Genomic DNA, 27410 nt, shown 5'->3' with positions numbered 1-27410 from the left:
GCCGAAAAACATCTTATATAGTCTAGAAGCCCATAACCGAATGGTTCTTTCTGATTTTTTCCCTTCCAAACTGATAATAATCATTTCATCAATTTCAATTATCCATTTTGGTGTTTTAGAACCTTCATGTAAATTATAATTAGGAGATATGTAAGGTTTTTGTGCATTAGGTTCCTGTGCATTACCATGTTCGACATGGTCAATTATGCAATTTTCATTATGACCTGGTAGCATTTCATCATCAAAATTTTCATTCTTTAAATTTTCAATTCTGGTATTATCGTTTTCAATAGGTACATTTTCATTCCTCAACTATACATATTCATTATCTGACTATGATGTCACCTTCGACTAATTCATTGTCAACTTGATTGATTTATAACATACCTTGTCTTTTTCTTCGGTGTTCCATTTTGTCCCTTTCCCTATATGTTGCAATGTCTTCATTGGATACCTTCCTTTTGCATTTAGCCTTTTGACAAATACTGCTCCCCATTCAGATGATAATATCAGACGCCTAGGGTTATATTTTCAAATTTTTTTTGATTGGTTGGGCCCCAAAATGTGACTTTTCGTGAAACCCATGAAAAATAAATCAAAAAGTGATGTTGTTGGGTCTACAGGGATAGGCAATAGGTTAGAAAATGATGCCAGTAATATCGGATATCTAATTTGAAATCAAATATTTGATATGACATTGGATATCCGATCTCAAATCGAATATCCGATATGCCCACTAAAATATTTTGGAGGGAAACCCGAACATGTGACTTATAGTTTGTGACTTTTCAATTATTTCAGTTATATTACTATGTAAAGATATATTATAATATATTATATATATGTAATAATGTAACATAAAGATATAACATATAATCTATTAATATATAATAATATATTATGTTATTCTTATTATAATCTATAAATATAATATATATTATTATATTATATTATTATTACTTTTCCTATATTTTTATCAAATATAATAACGTAATTTATTATATATATATATGTTATTAATATATATTATTATTATTATGACCTATGTTATTAATATATATATATGTATACATGTATATATATATATATATGTATACATGTATATATATATATATACATGTATACATGTAGATATATATATATATATATACATATATATATATATATATATATATATATATGTATATATATATATATATATATCTACATGTATACATGTATATATATATATATGTATACATGTATATATATATATATACATGTATACATGTAGATATATATATATATATACATGTATACATATATATATATATATATATGTATATATATATATATACATGTATATATATATACATGTATACATATATACATGTATATATGTATACATGTATACATATACATGTATACATGTATACATATACATGTATACATGTATACATATACATGTATACATATATACATGTATATGTATACATGTATATGTATGTATACATGTATATATATATATATATGTATACATGTATATATGTATACATATATATATACATATATATACATATATATATATATACATATATATATATATATATGTCGAAGGGGGTCATGGGGTGACCTATGACCCCCTTTGACCCATTACATGACAACATATGTTCTTAGGGGTCCTAGGCTAGGACCCCTAGGGACATATTAGAATGCTTCTTATGGGTTGAAGGGGGTCATAGGGTAACCTATGACCCCTTTTGATCCATTACTTGACGACATATGTCCCTAGGGGTCCTAAGGACATATTAGAATGTTTCGTATGGGTCGAAGCTTCAAACCATTACATGATGACATATGTCCCTAGGGGTCTTAAGACCCCTAGGGACATATTAGAATGCTTCCTATGGGTCGAAGGGGGTCATAGGTTGACCTATTAACTCCTTCGACCCATTACATGATGACATATGTCCCTAGGGGTCCGAGGACCCCTAGAGACATTAGAATGCTTCATATGGGTCGAAGGGGGTCATAGGTCAACCTATGACACCCTTCGACACATTAAATGATGACATATGCCCCTAGAGGTCCTAGGACCCCTAAGGACATGTTAGAATCCTTCCTATGGGTCGAAGATGGTCGTAGGTTGACCTATGACCCCCTTCAACCCATTACACGATGACATATGTTAGAATCTTTCATATGGGTTGAAGGGGGTCATAAGTTAACCTATAACCCACTTCGACACATTAAATGATGACATATTTCCCTAGGGGTCCTAGGACCCCCAGGGACATGTTAGAATCTTCATATGGGTCGAGGGGGTCATGGGGTGACCGATGACCCCCTTCGACCCATTACATGATGAAATATGTCCCTACGGGTCCTAGGACCCCTAGGGACATGTTAAAATATTTCATATGGGTTGAAGGGGGTCATGGCATGACCTATGACCCCCTTCAACCCATTACATGATGACATATGTCCCTAGGGGTCCTAGGACCCCTAAGGACATATTAGAATGCTTCCTATGGGTCAGAGGGGGTCATAGGTTGACTTATGACCCCCTTTGACCCATTACATGATGATATATGTGCTTCGTATAGGTCGATCAATGACCCCTTTCGACCCATTACATGATGACATATGTCCCTACGGGTCCTAGGACCCCTAGGGATATATTAGAATGCTTCCTATGGGTTGAAGGTGGTCATAGGTTGACCTATGACCCCCTTTGACCCATTACATGACGACATATGTCCCTAGCGGTCCTAGGACCCCTAGGGACATATAAGAATGCTTCATATGGGTCGAATGGGGTCATAGGTTGACCTATCACCCCCTTCAACCCATTACATGACGACATATTAGAATTCTTTCTATGGGTCGAAGGTGGTCATGAGTTGACCTATGACCCCATTCGACCCATTACATGACGACATATGTTAGAATCCTTTGTATGGGTCGAAGGGGGTCATAGGTTGACCTATAACCCACATCGACCCATTAAATGATGACATATGTCTCTTGGGGTCCTAGGACCCCCAAGGACATGCTAGAATCCTTCATATGGGTTGAAGGGGATCATGGGGTGACCAACCCCCTTTGACCCATTACATGATGACATATGTCCCTAGGGGTCCTAAGACCCTTAGGGACATGTTAGAATCCTTTATATGGGTCGAAGAGGGTCATGGGGTGACCTATGACCCCCTTCGACCCATTACATGATGACATATGTCTCTAGAAATCCTAGGACACCTAGGGACATATTAGAATGCTTCCTATGGGTCGAAGTAGGTCATAGGTTGAACTATGACCCCCTTCGACACATTACATGATGAAATATGTCCCTAGGGGTCCTAGGACCCCTACGGACACATTAGAATGCTTCTTATGGGTCGAAGAGGGTCATAGGTTGACTTATGACCCCCTTCGGCCCATTACATGATGATCTATGTCCTTAGGGGTCTTAGGACACCTAGGGACATATTAGAATTCTTTGTATAGGTCAAAGGGCATCATAGGTTGACCTATGACCCCCTTCGACCCATTCTATGATGACATATGTCCCTAGGTATCCTAGGAACCCTAGGGATATATTAGAATGCTTCTTTTGGGTTAAAGGGGTCATAGGTTGACCTATGACCCCCTTTGACCCATTACATGATGACTTATGTCCCTAGGGGCCCTAGTACCCCTAGGGACATATTGGAATCCTTCTTATGGGTCGAAGGGGGTCATAAATTGACCTATGACCACTTTCGACCCATTACATGATGACATATGTCACTAGGGATCTTAGGACCCCTACGGACATATTAGAATCTTTCGTATAGGTCGAAGGGGGTCATAGGTTGACCTATGATCCCCTTTGACCCATTACATGATGACATATGCTCCTAGGGGTCCTAGGACCCATAGCGACATATCAGAATGCTTCCTATGCGTCAAAGGGGGTCATAGGTTGTGCTATGACCCCCTTGGACCCATTACATGATGACATATGTCCCTAGGGGTCCTAAGACCCCTAGGGACATATTAGAATGCTTCATATGGGTTGAAGGGGATCATAGGTTGAACTATGACCCACTTTGACTTATTACATCATGACATATGTCCCTAGGGGTCCTAGGACCCCTAGGGACATATTAGAATACTTCTTATGGGTCGAAGAAGGTCATAGGTTGACCTATGACCCCGTTCGATCTATTACATGGTGACATATGTTAGAATCCTTCGTATGGGTCGAAGGGGGTCATAGGTTGACCTATCACCCACTTTGACCCATTAAATGATGACATATGTCCTTAGGGGTCCTAGGACCCCTCAAGACATGTTAGAATTCTTCATATGGGTCAAAGTGGGTCATGGGGTGACCGATGACCCCCTTTGACCCATTACATGATGACATATGTCCCTAGGGGTCTTAGGAGCCCTACAGACATGTTAGAATCCTTCATATGGGTCGAAGGGGGTCATGGGGTGACCTATGACCCCCTTCGATCCATTATATGAAGACATATGTCCCTAGGGGTCCTAGGACCCCTACGAACATATTAGAATACTTCTTATGGGTCGATTCGACCCATTACATGATGACATATGTCTCCAAGCATCCTAAGACCCCTCGAGACATATTACAATACTTCTTATGGGTCAAAGGGGGTCGAAGGGGGTCATAGGTTGACCTATGACCCCCTTCAACCCATTATATGATGACATATGTCCCTATGGGGCCTAGGACCCCTAGAGACATATTAAAATGCTTCCTATAGGTCAAAGGGGGTCATAGGTTGACTTATGACCCCTTTCGACCAATTACATAATGACATATGTCCCTAGGGGTCGTAAGACCCTTAGGGACATATTAAAATCCTTCATATGTGTCGAACGAGGTCATAGGTTAACCTATCACCCCTTTCGACCCATTACATGACGACAAATGACTCTAGGGGTCCCAAGGACATATTAGAATGCTTCCTATGGGTCAAAGGGGGTAAGAGGTCAACCTATGACCCCCGTAGACCCATTACATGATGACATATGTCCCTAGGGGTTGTAGGACCCCTAGGGACATATTAGAATGCTTTATATGGGTTGAAGGGGGTCATAGGGTGACCTATGACCCCCTTCGACCCATTACATGACAACATATGTCCCTAGGGCTCCTAGGACCCCTATGGACATATTAGAAAGCTTCCTATGGGTTGAAGGGAGTCATAGGTTGACTTATGACCCTCTTCGACTCATTACATGACAATATATGTCCCTAGGGGTCTTAGGACCCTTAGGGACATATTAGAATGCTTCATATAGGTCGAAGGGGTTCATAGGTTTACCTATGACCCCCTTCGACCCATTACATGTTGACATATGTCCCTAGGGGTCGTAGGACCCCTAGGGAGATTTTAGAATGCTTCCTTTGGGTCAAAGGGGCTCATAGGTTGATCGATGACCCCCTTCGACCCATTACATGATGACATATGTCCCTAGGGGTCCTAGGACCCCTTGGCACATATTAGAGTGCTTCCTATTAGTCAAAGGGGGTCATAAGTTGACTTATGAGACCCTTCAACACATTACAAGATGATATATGTCCTTAGGGATCCTAGGACCCCTAGGGACATATTATAATGCTTTTTATAGGTTGAAGGGGGTCCTAGGTTGACCTATGACCCCCTTCGATCCATTACATGATGACATATGTCCCTAGGGATCGTAGGACCCCTAGGGACATATGTCCCCAGGGGTCCTAGGACCCCTTGGGACATATTAGAATGCTTCATATGGGTTACTTCGATCCATTACATGACGACATATGTCTCTAGGGGTCCTAGGACCCCTAAGGACATATTAGAATCCTTCCTATGGGTCAAAGAAGGTCATAGGTTGACCTATAACCCCATTCGACCCATTACATGATGAAATATGTTAGAATCTTTCGTATGGGTTGAAGGGGGTCATAGGTTGATCTATTACCTATTTTGACCCATTAAATGACGACATATGTCTCCATGGGTCCTAGGACCCTTCGGGACATGTTAAAATCCTTCATATGGGTTGAAGGTGGTCATGCAATGACTGATGACCCCCTTCGACCCATTATATGATGACATATGTCCGTAGGGGTCCTAGGACCCCTACACACATGTTAGAATCCTTCATATGGGTCAAAGGGGGTGATGGGGTGACCGATGACCCCCTTCTACCCATTACATGATGACATATGTCCCTAGGGGTCCTAGGACCCCTAGGGACATATTAGAATGGTTCTTATGTGTCGAAGGAGGTCATAGGTTGACCTATGACCCCTTTTGACCCATTACATGATGACATATGTCCCTAGGGATCCTAGGACCCCTAGGTATATATTAGAATGCTTCTTATGGTTGAAGGGTGTCATAGGTTGACCTATGACCCCCTTCGACCCATTACATGATGACATATGTCCCTAGGGGTCCTAAGACCCCTAGGGACATATTAGAATGCTTCTTATGGGTTGAAGGGGGTCATAGGTTGGCTTATGACCCCCTTCGAATCATTACATGATGACATATGTCCCTAGGGGTCATAAGACCCCTGGATATATATTAAAAACTTTCATATGGGTAGAACGGGGTCATAGGTTGACCTATGACCTAGGGACATATTAGAATGCTTTTTATGGGTCGAAGGAGGTTATAGGTTGACCTAGGACACCCTTCAACCCATTACATGATGACATATGTCCCTAAGGGTCATAGGACCCCTAGGGGCATATTATAATGTTTCATATGGGTCGAAGGGGGTCATATGTCATAGGGTGACCTATGACCCCCTTGGACGCATTACATGACAACATATGTCCCTAGGAGTCCTAAGACCCTTAGGGACATATTAGAACACTTTTTATGGGTCAAAGGGGGTCATCAGTTGACTTATGACCCTCTTCGACTCATTACATGACGATATATGTTCCTTAGGGACATATTAGAATGCTTCGTATAGCTTGAAGGGGGTCATAGGTTGATCTATGACCCCCTTCAACCCATTACATGTTGATATATGTCCCTAGGCGTCCTAGGACCCTTAGGGACATATTAGAATGCTTCCTTTGGGTCGAAGGGGGTCATAGGTTGACTGATGATCCCCTTCGACCCATTACATGATGACAGATGTCCCTAGGGGTGCTAGGACCCCTAGGGACATATTAGAATGCTTCCTATGGGTCGAAGGGGGTCATAGGTTGACTTATGACCCCATTAGACCCATTACATGCTGATATATGTCCCTACGGGTCCTAGGACCCATAGGGACATATTAGAATGCTTTGTATAGGTTGAAGGGAGTCATAGGTTGACCTATGACCCCCTTCGACCCATTAGATGATGAAATATGTCCCTAGGGGTCCTAGGACCCCTATGGACATATTAGAAGGCTTCCTTTGGGTTAAGGGGGTCATAGGTCCCCTTTGACCCATTACATGATGACACATGTCCCTAGGGGCCCTAGGACCCCTCGAGACATATTAGCTTTCTTCATATGGGTCGGAAGGGGTCATAGGTTGACCTATGACCCCCTTCAACCCATTACGTGACGACATATTTCCCTAAGGGTCGTAGGACCCCTATGGACATATTAGAATGCTTCATAGTTGAAGGGGGTCATAAGTTGACCTATGAGCCCCTTCGACCCATTACCTGATGACATATGTCCCTAGGGGGACTCCTAGGACCCTTAGGGACATATTAGAATCATTCCTATGGGTTGAAGGTCCTCATAGGTTGACCTATGACCCCCTTCGACCCATTACATGACATATGTGAGAATCCTTCGTATGGGTCGAAGGGGGTCAAAGGTTGACCTATAACCCACTTCGACCCATTAAATAATGACATACATGTTAGAATCCTTCATTTGAGTTGAATAGGGTCATGGGGTGACCGATGACCCCCTTCGATCCATTACATGACGACATATGTCTCTAGGGGTCCTAGGACCCCTAGGGAGATGTTAGAATTCTTCATATGGGTCGAAGGGGGTCATGGGGTGACCGATGACCCACTTCAACCCATTACATGATAACATATGTCCCTAGGGGTCCTAAGACCCCTAGGGACATATTAGAACACTTCCTATGGGTCGAAGGGGGTCATAGGTTGACGTATTACCCCCTTCGACCCATTACATGATGATATATATCCCTAGGGGTCCTAGGATCCCTAGGGACATATTAGAATGCTTTCTATAGGTCGAAGGGGGTCATGGGTTGACCTATGACCCCCTTCAACCCATTACATGATGACATATTTCCCTAGGGGTCTTAAGACCCCTACAGACATAGTAGAATTCTTCTTATGGGTTGAACCTATGACCCCCTTCGACTCATTACATGATGACATGTGTCCTTAGGTGTCCTAGGACCTCTAGGGACATATTAGAATGATTTCTATGGGTCAAAGTGGGTCATAGGTCGACCTATTACATGACAACATATGTCCCTAGGGGTCATAGGACCCCTAGGGACATATTAGAATACTTCATATGGGTCGAAGGGGGTGATAGGTTGAGCTATGACCTCCTTCGACCAATTACATGATGACATATGTAGAATGCTTCCTATGGGTTGAAGGGTGTCATAGGTCAACCTATGACCCTCTTCGACCCATTACATGATGACATATGTACCTAGGGGTTGTAGGACCCTTAGGGACATATTAGAATGCTTCAAATAGTTTGAAGTGGGTCATATGGTGACCTATTGACCTCTTTTAAACTAGTACTTGATGACATATGTCCTTAAGGGTCCTAGAACCCCTAAGGACATATTAGAATGCTTCCTATGGGTTGAAGGGGGTCATAGGTTGACTTATGACCCTTTTCGACCCATTACATGATGATATATGTCCGTAGGGGTCCTAGGACCCTTAGGGTCATATTAGAATTCTTCGTATAGGTCGAAGGGGGTGGTAGATTGACCTATGACCCCCTTCGACCCATTACATGTTGACATATGTCCCTAGGGGTTCTACAATCCCTAAGGACATATTAGAATGCTTCCTTTGGGTCGAAGGGGTTTATAGGTTGACCTATGACCCCCTTCGACCCATTACATGATGACATATGTCACTAGGGGTCCTAAGACCCCTAGGGACATCTTAGAATGCTTCATATGGGTCGAAGGGGGTCATAGGTTGACCTATGATCCCCTTCGACCCATTACATGATGTCATATGTCCCTAAGGGTCTTAAGACCCATAGGGAGATATTAGAATGCTTCTTATGGGTCAAAGGGGGTCATAGGTTGACTTATGACCCCCTTCGACCCATTACATGATGATATATGTCCCTAGGGGTCCTAGGACCCCTAGGGACATATTAGAATGCTTCGTATAGGTCGAAGGGAGTTATAGGTTGACCTATGATCCTCTTCAACCCGTTACATGATGACATATGTCCCTAGGGGTCCTAGGACCCCTAGGGATATATTATAATGCTCCCTTTGGGTGGAAGGGGGTCATAGGTTGACCTATGACCCCTTTCAAACCATTACATGATGACATATGTCCCTAGGGGTCCTAAGACCCATAGGGACATATTAGAATACTTCATATGGGTCGAAGGGAGTCATAGGTTGACCTATGACCCCCTTTGATCTATTATATGATGACATATGTTCCTAGGGGTCCTAGAACCCCTAGAGATGTATTATAATGCTTCATATGGGTCGAAGGGGATCGTAGGTTGATCTATGATCTCCTTCAACCCATTACATGATGACATATGTCCCTAGGGTTCATAGGACCCCTAGGGACATTTTAGAATCCTTCCTATGGGTTGAAGGTGGTCATAGGTTGACCTATGACCCCCTTCAACCTATTATATGACAACATATGTTATAATCTTTTGTATGGGTCGAAGGGGGTCATAGGTTGACCTATAATGCACTTCAACCCATTAAATGATGAGATATGTCCCTAGGGGTCCTAGGACTGCTAAAAACATGTTAGAATCTTTCATATGAGTCAAAGGGGGTCATGGGGTGACCAATGACCCCCTTCGACTCATTACATAACGACATATGTCCCTAGGGGTCCTAGGACCCCCAGGGACATGTTAGAATCCTTCATATGGGTCGAGGGGGGTCATGGGGTGACTGATGACCCGCTTTGATCCATTACATGATGACATATGTCTCTAGGGGTCCTAGGACCCCTAGGGACATATTAGAACTCTTTCTATCATTCGAAGGGGATCATAGTTTGACTTATCACCCCCTTCGACCCTTTACATGATGATATATACCCTTAGGGACATATTAGAATGCTTTGTATAGGTCGAAGGGGGTCATAGGTTGACCTATTACCCCCTTCGACCCATTACATGATGACATATGTTTTTAGGGGTTCTAGGAGCCCTAGGGACATATTAAAATCTTTCTTATTGGTCGAAGGGGGTCATTGGTTGACCTATGACCCCCTTCGACCCATTACATGACGACAGATGTCCCTAGGGGTCTTAGTACCCTTAGCGACATATTAGAATCCTTCCTATAGGTCAAAGGGTCGGATTATATGATGACATATGTCCCTAGGGGTCCTAGGACCCGTAGGGACATATTAGAATGCTTCCTATGGGTCGAAGTGGGTCATAGGTTGACCTATGACCCCCTTCGACCCATTACATGATGATATATGTCTCTAGGGCTCCTAGGACCCCCAAGGACATATTAGAATGTTTCATATGAGTTGATGGAGGTCATAGGTTGACCTATGACCCCCTTCGACCCATTACATGACGACATATGTTCCTAGGGGTCCTAGGACCTCTAAGGATATATTAGAATCCTTCCTATGGGTCGAAGGTGGTCATAGGTTGACCTATGACCCTCTTCGATGCATTACATGATGACATATGTTAGAATCTTTTGTATGGGTCAAAGGGGGTCATAGGTTGACCTATAACCCACTTTGATCCATTAAATGATGATATATGTCCCTAGGGGTCCTAGGACCCCTAGGGACATGTTAGATTCCTTCATATGGGTCAAAGGTGGTCATGGGGTGACTGATGACCCCCTTCGACCCATTACATGATGACATATGTCCCTAGGGGTTCTAGGACCCCTACAGAAATGTTAGAATCTTTCATATGGGTCGAAGGGGGTCATGGGGTTACCTATTACCTCCTTTGACAGATTACATGATGACATATGGGTCCTAAGACCCCTAGGGACATATTAGAATCCTTCATATGGGTCGAAAGGGGTCATAGGTTGACCTATGACCCACTTTGACCCATTAAATGATGACATATGTCCTTGATATGGGTCAAAGGGGGTCATTGGATGACTTATGACCCCCTTCGATCAATGTCCTTAGGGGTACATTTTAAAATCCTTCCTATAGGTTGAAGGGGGTCATAGGGTGACCTATGACCCCCTTCGACCCATTACATGATGACATATGTCCGTAGAGGTCCTAGGACCACTTGGTACATATTAGAATCCTTCATATTGGTCGAAGGGTGTCATAGATTGACCTATGACCCCCTTCAACCCATTACATGATGACATATGTCCCTAGGGGTCGTAGGACCCTTAGAGACATATTAGAATCCTTCATATGAGTCGAAGGGATAATATTATATTTAATAATTATATTGTATTGTATATTTTAATATTATAATAATATATTATTAGATTATATAACAATAATAATCATATATGTTAGTAGATTATAGATTTAATAATAATAATAGCAATATATATTATTATATAGAATTTTTTTTTCATATAATACTACTATATATATATTTAATAATAATAATATGTATCATATATATCACTATATTATATTTAATAATAATAATCATATATATTACTATTATGTAATAATAATTATAATATTAATTTTCACACATTCACAAAATATATTTTCTTCTAAAATTGTCTAAAGTTATTCTCTTAAGTTTATTTCCCTTTAAATTTGTCTCCCTCCAAATTTAAAATTAAAAAAAACTTCCCTTTTGAAATTTCCCTCTAAAAATGGGTGGGAACTTATCAGGCCATATCGAATATCCGATTAGGCCTTGTATTTACCAAGCCTACCCGATCAAACCAAAAGACATGTTTTAGGAGGGTTTTAGTGACACTTAGACTTCAGGTAGCCATCTGACAATGTTATTTTCATCGAAATTGAATGAAACAAAAAGGGTTTTTTAATATCACTCTTGAGATTCCATCAATATAATTCTTTTCAAATTCTGAGGTCGATAAGTATTTATTAGTTAATTTTCAATGAAGATTATTGTAAAGTGCTAATTGACATACTAATTGAAAAATAGCTATAACTTTCAAACTATATAACATTTTTTAAATCTAAAAATTTCGTCACATTTTATGCTTTGCCTAGTATAAGAAAAATAAAATAAAAATTAAATTTAGTTAAATTTTCTATTAGTTAAGGTGGTCATACACAAGAGTTTTTTTTTTTCAAAAAAGTTTTGGTAGAAAATTCATATTTAATTATTTATTTGAAATAAAAATACTGAAAAATATGAGTCACATCCGAGCATGAGTCTACTTTTTATATCTATAATTATATTAAAAAAATATTATCATTTGATTTTTATTAAGGTGGTCAGACATACACCTACTTTTTATTTTCGCCCTGAAAGTTTTGTAGTACTGCATTAAAATCCAAACTTTTGACCAATCAATTATTTTTTTCTCCTAATAAGGCCTAGTAGTTTAGAAACCAAATTCAATTTCCTACATATTATTTTCTTACAAATTTTTGATATAAAGTCCATAACCACTTTAAAATTATGTGTCAAGTTGACATAACCCTAATTTGTTGATTTTTCATTGCCACTTAAGGCTATAGTTTGGTACACCATGATCCTACACATACCCTACTGAGTAGATCTATTATGCTAAATCTATACTATAGTCTCCCCCTTTGTTTGGTCTCTACCTTGTGCTTGTGGTGTAGGTTCAATACTAGCTTCTTGACCTATTTGAACTAGTGTCCCTTCTTGCTCAATTATTGTAACTATTCGTACTAAGACATTTTGTACCATTGTGCTAATATGTGAGGACATTGTGTCCTTCCTTTGATATACTACAATAGAAATTTTAGGTTGAACCTCTATAGATTGAGGGGATCCTATGGATAATGGTTATGTTTTCCCCCCTATAGATGCCAATTTTTCCTTCTCAATCTCATCCACACTCGCCAAAATAGGATGGTTGTATAGTTGTGCCTTCATGTTGGAATCAGTCAATATCTTTTGCATATTATCCTCCATTAGGGGATTGATGTTTTGAATGGTGTTGTCAAAGACATCCTTAATCTTTGTTGTATCTAATTATGGATTGGCACTCGACATATGTACTTCTAGTACATTCTAGTCTTGTTTTTGTACTTCCTCAATTGTTGCCTCTATAGTGCCTTCCCCATGTACTTCCCTTATAGATTCATCATTTTTTACTTCAACTACCTCTTGGTCTGTTGTCTCTTCACCTACTTCCTTAGGTGCTTGCTCAATAGCCTTTTGTGTTGTCTACCCATAGACCAGTTTCCATAATTGTGTGCTCTCTAGAACAACTGCTTCAATTTTATTTTGTAAAATATTAAAAGCTTAGTATTTTGGAGAAAATATCCCCTTATACTTGTTAATAGCCTTTGTCATTTTAGACTTGTCCAAGTCTGGCATCACTCTTGCAAGTGTAGTCTCTCTAATATTTCTCTTAGTTGTGAGACTATATTGCCACCATTGCTCAACTCTGTCATATAGGCTCTTGGGTAAAGAGTTGGCAATCTCAATTGAGTTATCTTAAAAATTGCCATCATGGCATATGTAGATTCTTCTACTTTATTCATTTCTATCTTCCCAATTTTATTAAACTCAACATGTGTAAATCTACTTAAATCAACATTACTCTTGATATTTTCACACATGTTGTCCAAATCAAAAGAGGGACTGCTACTTACCACTTTGAATTGATTGTTGTCATTTGACTCAGTCTTCTCCTCATCTTATTTAGCTGGGGCAATATATTTCATTCTTTTTTTTGCTCAGGTTCATCTTCTTTTGTAGTTGTGCTAGCTCTTTTGCCTTTAGGCTTTTGAACTTCCCAAGTCTTCTTAGTAGCAGCTCTTGTGCTAACCCTGGTAACAAAAATTGTAGGTTTTTTTTGTGAAGGTTTCACAACCTTTTTGGGTTTGCTTGCTGCTAGCTTCTTTGATTTTCTCTTCTTTTCTTCTGTGGCAATAGGTGCTTCATTGCCTTCTTCTCCCTTGACATCTTTATAAAATTCTACTTTTTCTTCTCCTTGGTCCTCACCTTGACCCTGTATAAGAGCCAATGGTGCTTGGGAAAATGTATGTTCTTTGTCATCTTCATTACCCTCTTCTTCTTCATCTCCTTCTACCTCTTCATGAAATTATTCCTTGAGCTTCTTCACAATTTTATTCTTCTTCCTTATCATAGAAGTTGTCTTCAAATCTATTGTGATCTTTGACTTTGCTACATCATAATTTCAAAATATAGTAGCATTCTTATCTACTTCCTCTACCAATGGTTGTAGATGCCTCATCCACATTAATCTCATAAGGAAATGGACTAAACCATCGAATCCTTGGAATAATAACTTGTACATAAGTGAAATCAACATCAACTAGAATTTCTCTATGAATTCACTAATCTGGACTGCAACTAGCCTGTTAGTCTTCCAAGCCACTTTCCCAAATGTGGGAAAAGTGTTATGCACATAGACAAATATACGAACAAGTACTGAACCAAATTACATTGTGCACATTTTGTCTTTCTTATGGCTCCCAAGTTTTCTAATATGTGCTGGAGTTATAAATCAGAAAGGTCATAAGAAGGGTCTTTCTTTACTATCTTGTAACCCAAATCCATATCCATACATGGTACACTATTCATCCTATAGGATTGAAAGAATTTAGGTGTAATATTTTTCACTACAAATGCAATTAGGGTATTAGTAACTGTGTCTACGGTCATCCCTCTCTTGTTCCATAGTGCCCCTATATTCTTCTCAATTGCCACTTTTGCATCACTCCTCATAGTCTTTGGTTTGTCTAGGGTTGGATACCCTATCAATCTATGAATAATCCTCTTTTTTATTTTTATAGGGTCATCCTCCAACCATATAGATTTTTCATGTATTCTACTAAGCAAAATCTTAATCCACTCTGTCTTGAATACGTTAGAAAAATCTAGGGCATGGGTAACCCTTTTCTCTCTACAACCTTGTATTCCTTGTTCAATACTCTATTTTCACACAATTTTCCATGTAAGTCTCTTATTTCCATGTCTCCAATGCTCCCTACCTCACAATTGTAGCAACACCTTACATCTTGTATCATTAAAAACTGTGGTGGTATCATAGATAATACACCAAGTGAGTCTCCTTTATAAGAAATATTAGGATTAACCCTAAAAACTAGTTGCTTTATCTCATTACTTATCAATTGAACATTTAAAGCTTCCTTTCCTTCCTTAACCATAGTAGCAGAAGAGCTAGAGACCATAACAATTAACTAGGGTTTGCGTCAATTCAAACAACATAGCTCGACACACAATAAATAACTTGAAAAATTTGATGTCTAGTGTTGAGTAGTAGTTGAATTCAGTATAAAAATGCTTGAATTGATTCCTCTAATTCTCCTTAAGCTCTTCATGCTCTCTTAAATCTCAAAAAATTGCAAATGAGTCAAAAATTGACCATATAGCCCTTGAAACTTTGTAATTATTTCTTAGTGCTTACATAGCTATAAGCTTAGCTCCAATAGAAATTTTGACTCACTCAACTTCCATGGTATTCCTACTATGCTCAAAAACCATAGTGAGCTTGGCCAACACTATCACCTTCGATAGCTCAACAAAAACTAAACTTTCACTCGGTAGCAATAGTGAAACTTTTCATGCTTGGCAGTAATGTGAAAACTTATAGATTTCTTCTAAGTTCTAACCAATACTCTGCATCTTACTTCATGCATATATGATCTTTTCAAAATTGAATCCTTGGAAATGATGTATAATTGAACTTTGATATATTAGCCCCACACATACCTCTTGATTGCCTAATTGGGGATGGTTGGATTGCCTAATCCATTAGATGAAGTGATCCCATCCAAACTTGATGTGCTACAATCTTCCTTCTTCTTCCATGTCATGTTCATCTGCACTTTTAGTTATTCAACATCAACCTTTCCTTTTCCTTTATTGAATTCACTACTAGGTGTCTTTTACCTTGTTGGACAATTTCTACTTATTTGGCTAGTCTTCAAATAGCTAAAACATGTAGTTTCACTCAACCATCTACTGTAATCACTTCTTAAATGTATTCTAATGCAATTTTTAGTAAAATGTATATTGGTGTTTTTACACTATTAAGAAACACAATACTTAATACCAAGATAATAAAGATCACAACAACCTAAGGATTAGCTATTTCCCATAAATAGTTATATATGCTTCAAATTTGGACCCAACTTCAAACAAAATCATGAAAGATTTTCTACTCTTTTGGCTCTGCAAAACCAAGGTGGGTACACCTAAGGGATGAAAGATTTACAATCTGATATTGCATACATATTTCACTCATTTGATGACATTTTTACAATAATACACATCCCTAATAACAAATTGGTCAGAATTCTTCTTAGATCTATAGATAATTCTAGGCAATAGCAACTAAGACTCAAAAATCAAATGTAAACAAGTGTTGGCCAGCTTTGACATTCTTCAAACATTAAAGTAAAATTGATTTTGAGTTATAGCTTGATGCTTATTAATGGTTTCTTCATATGTAGATTGAACTAATTGATAGTGCCTCATCCATTTGGATTCAGAATCTATCTAATTTCTAGACCTAATTGATTGCATTACAATCAATGTTATCAACAATTCTCACTAAAACTCATTCTTACACATAACCTCTCTACTACCATGGAGATCCTATCATATTCACTGAAGCATTTACCTAATTCATTAAATTAAAGCAATAGCAAAAATGATATACAAATTAGCCTAATTGCATTCAATTGAACAAGCTTTGCTCATGAAAATTCAAGATAAATTGGTAATAAAAATGGAGACAAGTTTTAGAAAGAAAAGATATGGGGATAGTTCATCTTTGTATTAATTTCCTTTGAAAATTGTATAACAATTGTAATAGAACTCAAAATAACTCAAGATAAGACATCAAGATCCTATAACATCAATATATTCTTAAATACTTGTACATAAAATACATCATAAAGTTTGCATCAAGACTAGATTGAACGAAGCTTAGTAAAACTAAAATTATGCAAATGACTTGGACCCCTCTCTCTAGCCCTGGAATCTCACTTATATAATGTGAGATGCAACAAGTTTTAGGCATAGAGAAATTGACATCTGTCCTTAAGACAAAAAAGATATTTACATTGTTACTGTCATAAAGGACAAACATTTGTGCAACACAATGTATTTCATCATGAATATTCCTTGGTGGGACCTTTTCCTGCTACATATTTTTGTTGCATTTCTTTATTGATGAAAAGTTGATGATTGGCTTTATTATTATTGTAGCTCCTCAGAAGATGTAACCAATGGAATTGATTGTGATGTGTCTAGCTTTTCTTGTTACAGACTTACTTCAACTCGAGGCTTTCCATTTATATCATCATGAACTGATAAGGCAACATTTATATCTAATTTTTCTTCTACCAAGTCACCAGTTTGGATTTTTGTGCTTGCGACTGCAATTGGTTGCTCACCTTTGTCTTCTTCTTCTTTTACTGATGTGTCAATAATTTTTACTTCATCCTATTTCATATCTTCATCATTAGTTTCAACATATTCTAATTGCTTTGCATTAACAAATTCTACCATCCAATTGTCAAAAAGTGTGTCATCTGGCCAATTAAAATTTAAAAGATCCTGTTGTTTCTTCATCACACATTCTCCTAATTTATCAATCTCAATAAAATCCTACCTCAAAGAATCAAAGAATAACTGAACTTATACAACTTCCTTAGTTATAGCTACCCACCATGCATTTCCCTTTTTGTTTATGACTCTATTCATCCTAAGACACAATAGGTCATCTAGTTCCTAGGCGCATTCTTCCTTATTTTTTAATTTACCCTTTTTATTTATGGCATGTGGGAATAGTCTAAAGTTAACACTCTTATACTTATCCAGATAACTTATGATTATTGACGCAGGCAAAAGGGGGGAATAACTAGGGCCAAAGGCTCACCTAGCTATCCAAACCACCTTGCAAGAGTTAACACAATAGAAGCAAACACAAGTGGATAGCAACCAAAGGAGGAAGAAGAGTGAATTACTTTTATTGATTCATCAAGATATCTTCATACATGCCCAGCTGTAAGGCCTTATGGGTTACGACCAATTACAAATACATTTACATTCAAAGATCCACCTGTAAATTTGCACTTTCAGTTCTGCTCTCTAATCTTCTCCAAAAATTGCCTAATTCTAAGCCTAAACATTCTATTTATACTGGCCAAAATGGCTTACAAATCATTCTAGAATCATTACATAAGAGGAAGGCTGACCCAACAATGGTTTGGACTCATCCCAAGAAAAGATCTTAACATAAATGTCATGAATGAAATAAATCTTGTAAGTCAGCTCGCAAAATCATGTCCAAATATTAACACTCGGCTTACACTAGGTAACTCGGCCCATGAAGAAACACTCGGCATGCACTGAGTAACTTGGGACATGAAGAAACACTTGTCATACACTGGGTAACTCGGCACATGAAGAAACACTCAACATACACTGAGTAACTCGGCACATGAAGAATCACTCGGCATACAGTGGGTAACTTGGCACATGAAGGAACGTTATAGTAACTCGGCACATGAAGGAATTTCTACAGTAACTCGGTACATGAAGAAAATAGGGTTACTAGGCACATAAAAAAATAGGGTTACTAGGCACATGAAGAAAATAGGGTTACTAGGCACATGAAGAAAATAGGGTTACTAAGCACATGAAGAAAACAAGATTGCTAGGCACATGAAGGAATTGCTAGGCACATGAAGAACTGCTAGGAACATGAAGGAATTGCTAGGCACATGAAGGACTGCTAGGCACATGAAGGAATCGCTAGGCACATGGAGGACTGCTAGTCACATGAAGGAATTGCTAGGCACATGAAGGACTGCTAAGCACATGAAGGAATTTCTAGGCACATGAAGGACTGCTAGGCACATGAAGGAACTACTAGGTGAACAAAATGAGCAGGATAATAAGGCAACCTAGGATGCTCCTGCATCAGACAAATGATGTTGAAAGAAATGATTCTCCTGAATCATTGAGATGTCCCAACCTGAGCTAAATCCAGCTCAAATTGAGAAATCCATGAAGCATCTTCAATAGGTCTATTCTTCCACTTCACCAAATATTCATAGTAATCTTTTCCTCTTGTACTCTTGCCAACTTTCTGATCCAATATCTGTTCAACTTCCTCAATCTGTTTCTTAGGACAATCATCTGGTATAACAACTTCATCCTCTGACTCTTGATACTTATACAAATCAGCAATATTAGATATAAGAGATATATCCATGTCATTAGGTAACTCAACTTCATAAGCATTACCACTATCAAACTTCTTCAGGATCTTACGAGGTCAAAATTTCTTCATCTTCAGCTTGCTATATGTTCCAATTGGGAATCTTCCTTTCTTTAGATGAACTATCACCTCATCACCAACTTGAAAATCATGGTGTCTTCTAGACTAATCAACATTCTCCTTATACTTCTGATTGCTTTGTTCCAACCTCAACTTCACTTCCTTATGCAAGGACTCCATAAAATCAGAAAATTCTTCTCCTGCAATGCTTTTCTTTTCTTCACTAGCAAGATATCTCAAATCTAATATATCCCAACTAAACATCTCAAAAAAATTCCCAAGATTCTATTCACAACCTCTGTCTGTCCATCTGTTTGTGGATAGAATGTAGAGCTAAACTTCAATTTAGTAGCCATCTTCTTCCACAAAGTCTTCCAAAAATAACCAACAAACTTATTGTCTCTATCTGAATAATGCTTTTTGGTAATCCATGCAATCTCAAAATCTCTTTAAATAAAAGTTCAACAATATGCTCAACATCTGATGTCTTCTTACATGGTATAAAATGAGCTATCTTAGAAAATCTATCCACTACAACAAATATGGAATCATACCCTTTCACTATTTTAGGCAATCAAAGAACAAAATCCATACTGATGTCAGTCCAAGGTTTCTTAGGAATAGTAATAGGTGTATACAAACTAGTATTTTGACTCACTCCCTTTGCAACTTGACAAACTCCACAACTCTTTACAAATTTTTGAACATCCTTCTACATTTGTGGCCAATAATATTTCTCTTTCAGCAAACTTAATGTCTTATCAATTCCAAAATGTCTAGCTAATCTATCACTATGCTTTTCCTTAATCAAATTCAACCTCATAGGACTTCTAGGAATACACAACTAGATGCCTTTGAACAACATACCTTCTTGAATGAAATACTCATCATACTTACTTATGTGACCTGTCAGATTTGGTGCTCTGCACTCTCTCCATGCCTCAAAAAAATCAGGATCAACATCATACAACTCTTTCATCTCATCAAAACCAAGAACTTCAACCTTCATTTTAGTCAACAAAGAACATCTTCTACTCAACGCATCAGCAACTTTGTTAGTAACTCCACTCTTGTGCTTGATCACAAATGTAAAACTCTGCAAATACTCAACCCACTTCATATGTCTTTGATTCAATTTATGTTGACTTCCCAAGTATTATAAAGCTTTATGATCAGTATACAACACAAACTCCTTAGGCATCAAATAATGTCTTAATTTCTTCAATGCTTGAACAATGGCATACAATTCTTGATCATACACAGAATATTTCCTTTTAGCATCATTCAACTTTTCACTAAAGAAAGCAATAGGCTTACCTTCTTGACTTAATATAGCTCCTATTGCATTACCACTTGCATCACTTTCAACTTGAAATACTTTGTTGAAATCAGGTAAAGCCAATATAGGTAATTTAACAACCTTTTGTTTCAAAGTCTCAAAACTCTTATCAACTCCATGTGTCCACTTGAATTCCTTTTATCTCCCCTCATTGTTTCAGTCATAGCATTACAAAAAGCACTGAAATTCTTTATAAACTTTCTGTAAAAACTAGCTAAACCATGAAATGATCTTACCTCACTCACATTCTTAGGTGTAGGCCATTCCAAAATTGCTTTAATCTTCTTAGGATCCATCTTCAAACCATCAGCTGAAATCACAAATCCCAAATACACAATCTCCTCTTGCATAAAAGAACACTTTTTTAGATTAATCAGCAACTTTTCCTCTTTCAACCTCTACAATACTTATCTAATATGCTCAAGATGTTCTTCCTTAGTCTTGCTGAATATTAGAATATCATCCAAATAAACAATAAAAAATTTACCCAAGAATCTTTTCAGAACTTCGTTCATCAACCTCATGAAAGTACTAGGTGCATTAGTCAAACCAAAAGGCATAACCAACCATTCATACAAACCATCTTTTGTCTTGAAAGCAGTCTTCCATTCATCACCTTCTTTGATTTTGATATGATGATAGCCACTCTTCAAATCAATCTTGGTAAAATACTTTGCTCCACTCAAACAATCCATTATGTCATCCATCCTTGGCATAGGAATCCTAGATTTCACTGTTATCTTGTTAATGGCTCTAGAATCAGTACACATTCTCCATTCCCCATTCTTTTTAAGTGCTAATACAGTAGGTACAACACATGGACTCAAGCTTTCTCTGATCAAACCTTTCTGCAACAACTCATACACTTGTCTATTAAGTTCTTCATTCTCTGCAAGTGTCAATCTATATGGTGCTTTGTTTGGCAAACTAGCTCCAGGGATCAGATCCATACAATGACTTATACTTCTTACTGGAGGTAAATCATCAGGAATATCATCAGCAATAATTTCTTTATACTCATTCAAGAACTCTGTAATTTCTTCTGGCACTCAGTCAATACTACCATTTGTTGTTTGGTCACCACTGACCAGCACTCGGTTAACACTATTTTCTTGCACTCGGTCTCCATTGAAAAAACTCAGTTTTCTTGGAATTATAGCAAAATAGACTTGATTCTTTTTCATTTCTTTTTCAAATTGTTTCCCATTAACCATGCAAATTTCTATAGTAGTACAATTAACCTCATTTGGACTTTTGATCAAAGGCAACAATGTTTGTTTCTTCCCATTTACCCAAAGAGTATATTGATTCAATCTTCCATCATGTGCATCATATCTATCATATTGCCAAGGTCCACCCAAAAAAATATGACAAAAATCCATGGGCATAATATCACACAAAACTTCATCAAAGTAATGTCCAATTTTGAACTTCACAAGGCATTGCTCACTTACCAATATCTTATCCTCATCTTTGATCCATGAAACATGATAAAGTTTGGAATGTTTTAGCCTCTGCAACTGCAACTTTGTAACTAGCTCTTCTGATGCCAAATTTGTAGAACTTCCACTATCAATGATCACTTTACAACATTTTCCAGCCATCTTACATGTTGTTCTGAAAAGACTTCTCCTTAGAATAGGTTCCTCATCACCTCCCTTATTACATAAGTTTCTTCTCACCATCACATTTTCTCTAGCCTCAGGTCCACTTGGTGAACCCTCATCATCTTCTTGAATCACAACATTTCTATTACCTTGTCTACTTTCAGAGGATCTACATTCAAAAGATCTATGCCCCTCTTTACCACATCTAAAACAATTACCATGAAATCCATCTCTAGAATAGGAATTACCTCTTCCTCAATAAGAACTAGTGTCTCCTCGATAAGAATTACCACTTTTCCATTCGGTCTTGCTTTTGTCATCATTCTTCCATTCAGATTTGCCTTTATCCTGCATAGAACTATCAGATCTACCACTTTCTCCATAAGATCTACCTCTGCCTCTCTGGAATCTACCACGTCTACCTCTCTGTCTTTGTTCATGCTTCTTTGTCAATATCTCCTCAGTTTTCAAGGCTTATTGATATGCTTCTTCTACACTTTCTAGCTTCACAAAACTTATTTCATCTTGTATTCTAGATCTCAATCCATTAATATACCTTGCAATTTTCTCAACATCATCATCCACATGTCCAGATCTGATGTTTAGTCTATAGAATTCCTCAGTATATTCTTTTACAGGCATGTGTTTTTGCTTCAAATTTTGCATCTTTCTCAACAAGCTAACTTGGTAATCAGTAGGAAGGAATTTGTTCTTTACCTTGTTCACCATCTTTGGCCAAGTTTTGATCTTCTCCTTTCCTCTCCTTTGTCTATTAGTTTTCAAGTGCTCCCACCATAGTGATGCATGACCTTTTGGCCTAGTGACTACAATCTTCACCTTTCTATTATCAGGAGTGTTTTCATACTCAAAGAACTTCTCCATATCAGAGATCCAATCCAACACAGCATTGGTGTCCAATTTTCCATCATAAGGAACAACTTCTACAATAGGCTTTGAATTCACTCTAGCCAATACTCTCAATAATATTTCTTCATCTTGATCTTCTTCAGGTTCTGGATTATGATTTGGTGCTGCTACTTCATCATCACTCACATCTTCAAGATATGCTCCTCTCCCCTGGACTATCTCCACAACATCTAATCTGGTTGTAATTTGTCTCAACTGATCCAATATAGCACTATCAACATTATTTCCTCTACCACAAACCATCTTTACAAATTAGGTTCCTACAAGATCGTAACCCTCTACAAGTTATAGGTCAAATCCGTAGATCTTCCACCTACAACCAAATTCAAATTAGGGTTCTACATGATCCAATCTCCACAAGGATGAACCTTAAACTCTGATACCAACTAACGCAGGCAAAAGGGAGGAATAACAAGGGCCAAAGGCTCACCCAACTATCCAAACCACCCTGCAAGAGTTAACACAACAGAAGCAAACACAAGTGGATAGCAACCAAAGGAGGAAGAAGAGTGAATTACTTTTATTGATTCATCAAGATATCTTCATACATGCCTAGCTATAAGGCCTTCTGGGTTATGGCCAATTACAAATACATTCACATTCAAAGATCTAACTGTAAATTCACACTTTCAGTTCTGCTCTCTAATCTTCTTTTCAAAAGCTTCTCCAAAACTTGCCTAATTCTAAGCCTAAAAATTCTATTTATACTTTCCAAAATATCTTACAGATCATTCTAGAATCATTACATAAGAGGAAGGCTGACCTAACAATGGTTTGGACTCATCCCAAGAAAAGATCTTAACATAAATGTGGTGAATGAAATAAATCCTACAAGTTGGCTTGCAAAATCACATCCAAATACTGACACTCGACTTACACTAGGTAACTTAGCACCTGAAGAAACACTCGACATGCACTGAGTAACTTGGCACATGAAGAAACATTTGGCATACATTGGGTAACTCGGCACATGAAGAAACACTCAGCATACACTGAGTAACTCGGCACATGAAGAATCACTCGCATACACTGGGTAACTCGGGACATGAAGAATCACTCAACATACATTGGGTAACTCGGCACATAAAGGAATGCTACAGTAACTCAGCACATGAAGGAATTGCTACAGTAACTCAGCACATGAAGAAAATAGGGTGACTAGGCACATGAAGAAACAGGGTTACTAGGCACATGAAGAAATTAGGGTTACTAGGCACATGAAGAAAACAGGGTTACTAGGCACATGAAGAAAATAGAGTTACTAGACACATGAAGAAAATAGGATTGCTAGGCACATGAAGGAATTCCTAGGCACATGAAGAACTGCTAGGCACATGAAGGAATTGCTAAGCACATGAAGGACTGATAGGCACATGAAGGAGCTACTAGGCACATGAAGAACTGCTAGGCACATGAAGGAAATACTAGGCACATGAAGGACTACTAGGCACATGAAGGAATTGCTATGCACATGAAGGACTGCTAGGCACATGAAGGAACTACTAGGTGAACAAAATAAGTAGGATAACAAGGCAACCCAGGATGCTCCTGCATCAATTATTCTTTGCAATGCAACTCTCTTATCATCAAGCTCTAATATATCATTGGTCATATGATAAGTTTTCTCTATATATTCATAGGATAAACTAATAATAGAAAAGCATAAAAGAGTAATATCTTTATTTCTTTTACTCCATTTGTTGACAAGTGGCTTGAGGGCATCATCACACACTTTCAACTCCTCCCATGTATTTATTACCTTTGCTAGCTACTCATAGAAAGTTGGCCAATAAATTTTATTTACTAAATACATAATGGCTTTCCTTAATCTTTACTCATATTGCACATCTTGTTCCACATGTAATGCCCATAATTTGCTCTTTTCTTCTTCAAAATCTTCTACAGTGTAATACTATGGTCTTTTTGGTGTGTCTAGCATTTCAATGAGAGGAGTGGATTTAAAGGCTCCACTAGTGGGTAGGGATATGTAATTCTAGGCCTACTAGATTTCCCTTGGTGTCACATCAATTTATTTTCCAATTCAATTCTTTTTTGAACCTCTTTATTGTATGCAACAAATACTTTCTCATAATTTCCTTGCAATTCTAACCTCTCTCCTTGTCTCTCTAAGCTATGGCTAAGGTGAGGTTGGCTGATCCAACCCCTAGCTCTATGACGTCTTTAGTGGTAGTTTCAACTCTTTTTACAATTAGGTTGCCTATCAAGCTAGGAAGAGCTAGTCATGGACCCTTTTCTCATTGACCAAATCACCAATGGAACATGATCCTCACTAAAATTAACACCTTTTAGTTCTTTCTTACTTTTCTCCTTTGTACTCAATTTCTTTGTGATAGAATTAAAAATCATTGCATCAACAATGTCCCAATCAGGCAACAACAAAACCCTAGATGCTTTTATCATTTTTCTCCCTTCTTTAGGGATCAAGCTTTTGAATTCTCGCATCATTTCTTCCTTTATTTGGTATTGTACATCTGCCTCTTCCATTTTAGGATGCTCTATTTTTAATTTATTGCATCTTTCCTCAAACATTCCAATGTTTGTTCTTTAAGAAAATTGGTAAAAGGCTTTGGATTTGACAAAATTATCATCAGAGATAAGTTTGTAGCAGGCCTGTTCTATCAGAAGGTCCAATTCTTTCTCTCTGTAATCTACAACAATTAACTCAAGGCTTGGCATTGGAGGTTCTCGAGGATTTCCTTCCTCCAATTATGCTATAGTAATAAAAATTCCCCCTTGGGATCCCAACTATTCCCCCTACTCCCTAGTGAGTTGTTCATCTTCTATGTGCAATGGAGACTAACTGGGTGAATACTTCTATGTTTGAGGTACTTGTTCTTTTTTTATCCTCTACCTCTTGGACATGGGCTCATCAGGTCTATCTTCCATAACAATAATGGTTGACCTAATTATTTGTTTTCCTTTATCTAATGTGGCACTTTTATTTTGAATTACACTATAGCCAGGCCTTTTTTGAACAATCAACTACCCTAATCCTACCGTAGGAGTAAATGATGGTCTCCTCATGACTTCTTTGGCTTTTTTTGGAAAAGGATTAATAAAGAATAGTTTTTTTTCATTCACGACCTCCGTAATTTTAGGAAAAGTGGTCATTAGTTTATTTAATTTTTCTACCTCCATTTTTACATCCTTTAGAGGCTTATAGTTATTATAAAAATAATTAATGAATTCCAAAACTCTAGAGTAAACTCTCCACTTTTCCTTTTTTATCTCTTGCTCTTGCAAAGAGAACTCATTCCTTATTGTATCTTCATGGAAAAAAAATTGATGCTCTTTTGAACCAACTTTAACTCTTCACCTGAAAACATCAAAAAATCCCTTAGTTTCACAAAAATAGGGTGAGATAAAGCCATCTTATATTGATCTAGGAATTTATACAAGAATATTGAACCACCGTTTGTAATTATGAAATGGTGAGCCATAGTACAAGTGGGGAAGATTGAGCCTCTTCTAATCCCCCTATCTACCACAACATCTCAGCTATCCCTACCTTCAAAGGCACTTGGTAGGGCAATACATAGGGAGTCCCTTGGAAAATAAAAAATCCTAAAAAAAAATTCAAATAGGGTATGGTATGATATTTTCCCAGTTGTGGGAAACTTTTAACCCAGAAGGGTTGTCCATGGGCCTAATGAAATCCAACAATGCCTTGGGGATTCTAGGATTGTACCTTAATATGAGACTTCTCAACCTAGATGCAAAATATCTATCAAATTTGACAAAAATAGCCTCTTCTACAGCCTAAGTCATGTCAACACTCCACAACTGGACTCGTAGAGCCTGTCCTTCATACTCTCAGTTCAAAACCATCTCCTTTTCAAAATATGTCACCCCTTTAAATAAGAACATG

The sequence above is a fragment of the Cupressus sempervirens genome, chromosome 9 (genome assembly GCF_028749045.1).
Source record: "Cupressus sempervirens isolate cs-2001-9-10 chromosome 9, ASM2874904v1, whole genome shotgun sequence".
In the NCBI taxonomy this organism is placed as follows: Eukaryota; Viridiplantae; Streptophyta; class Pinopsida; order Cupressales; family Cupressaceae; genus Cupressus; species Cupressus sempervirens.
The sequence above is the reverse complement of the archived record's forward strand: the minus strand, read 5'-3'. Positions refer to the sequence as shown.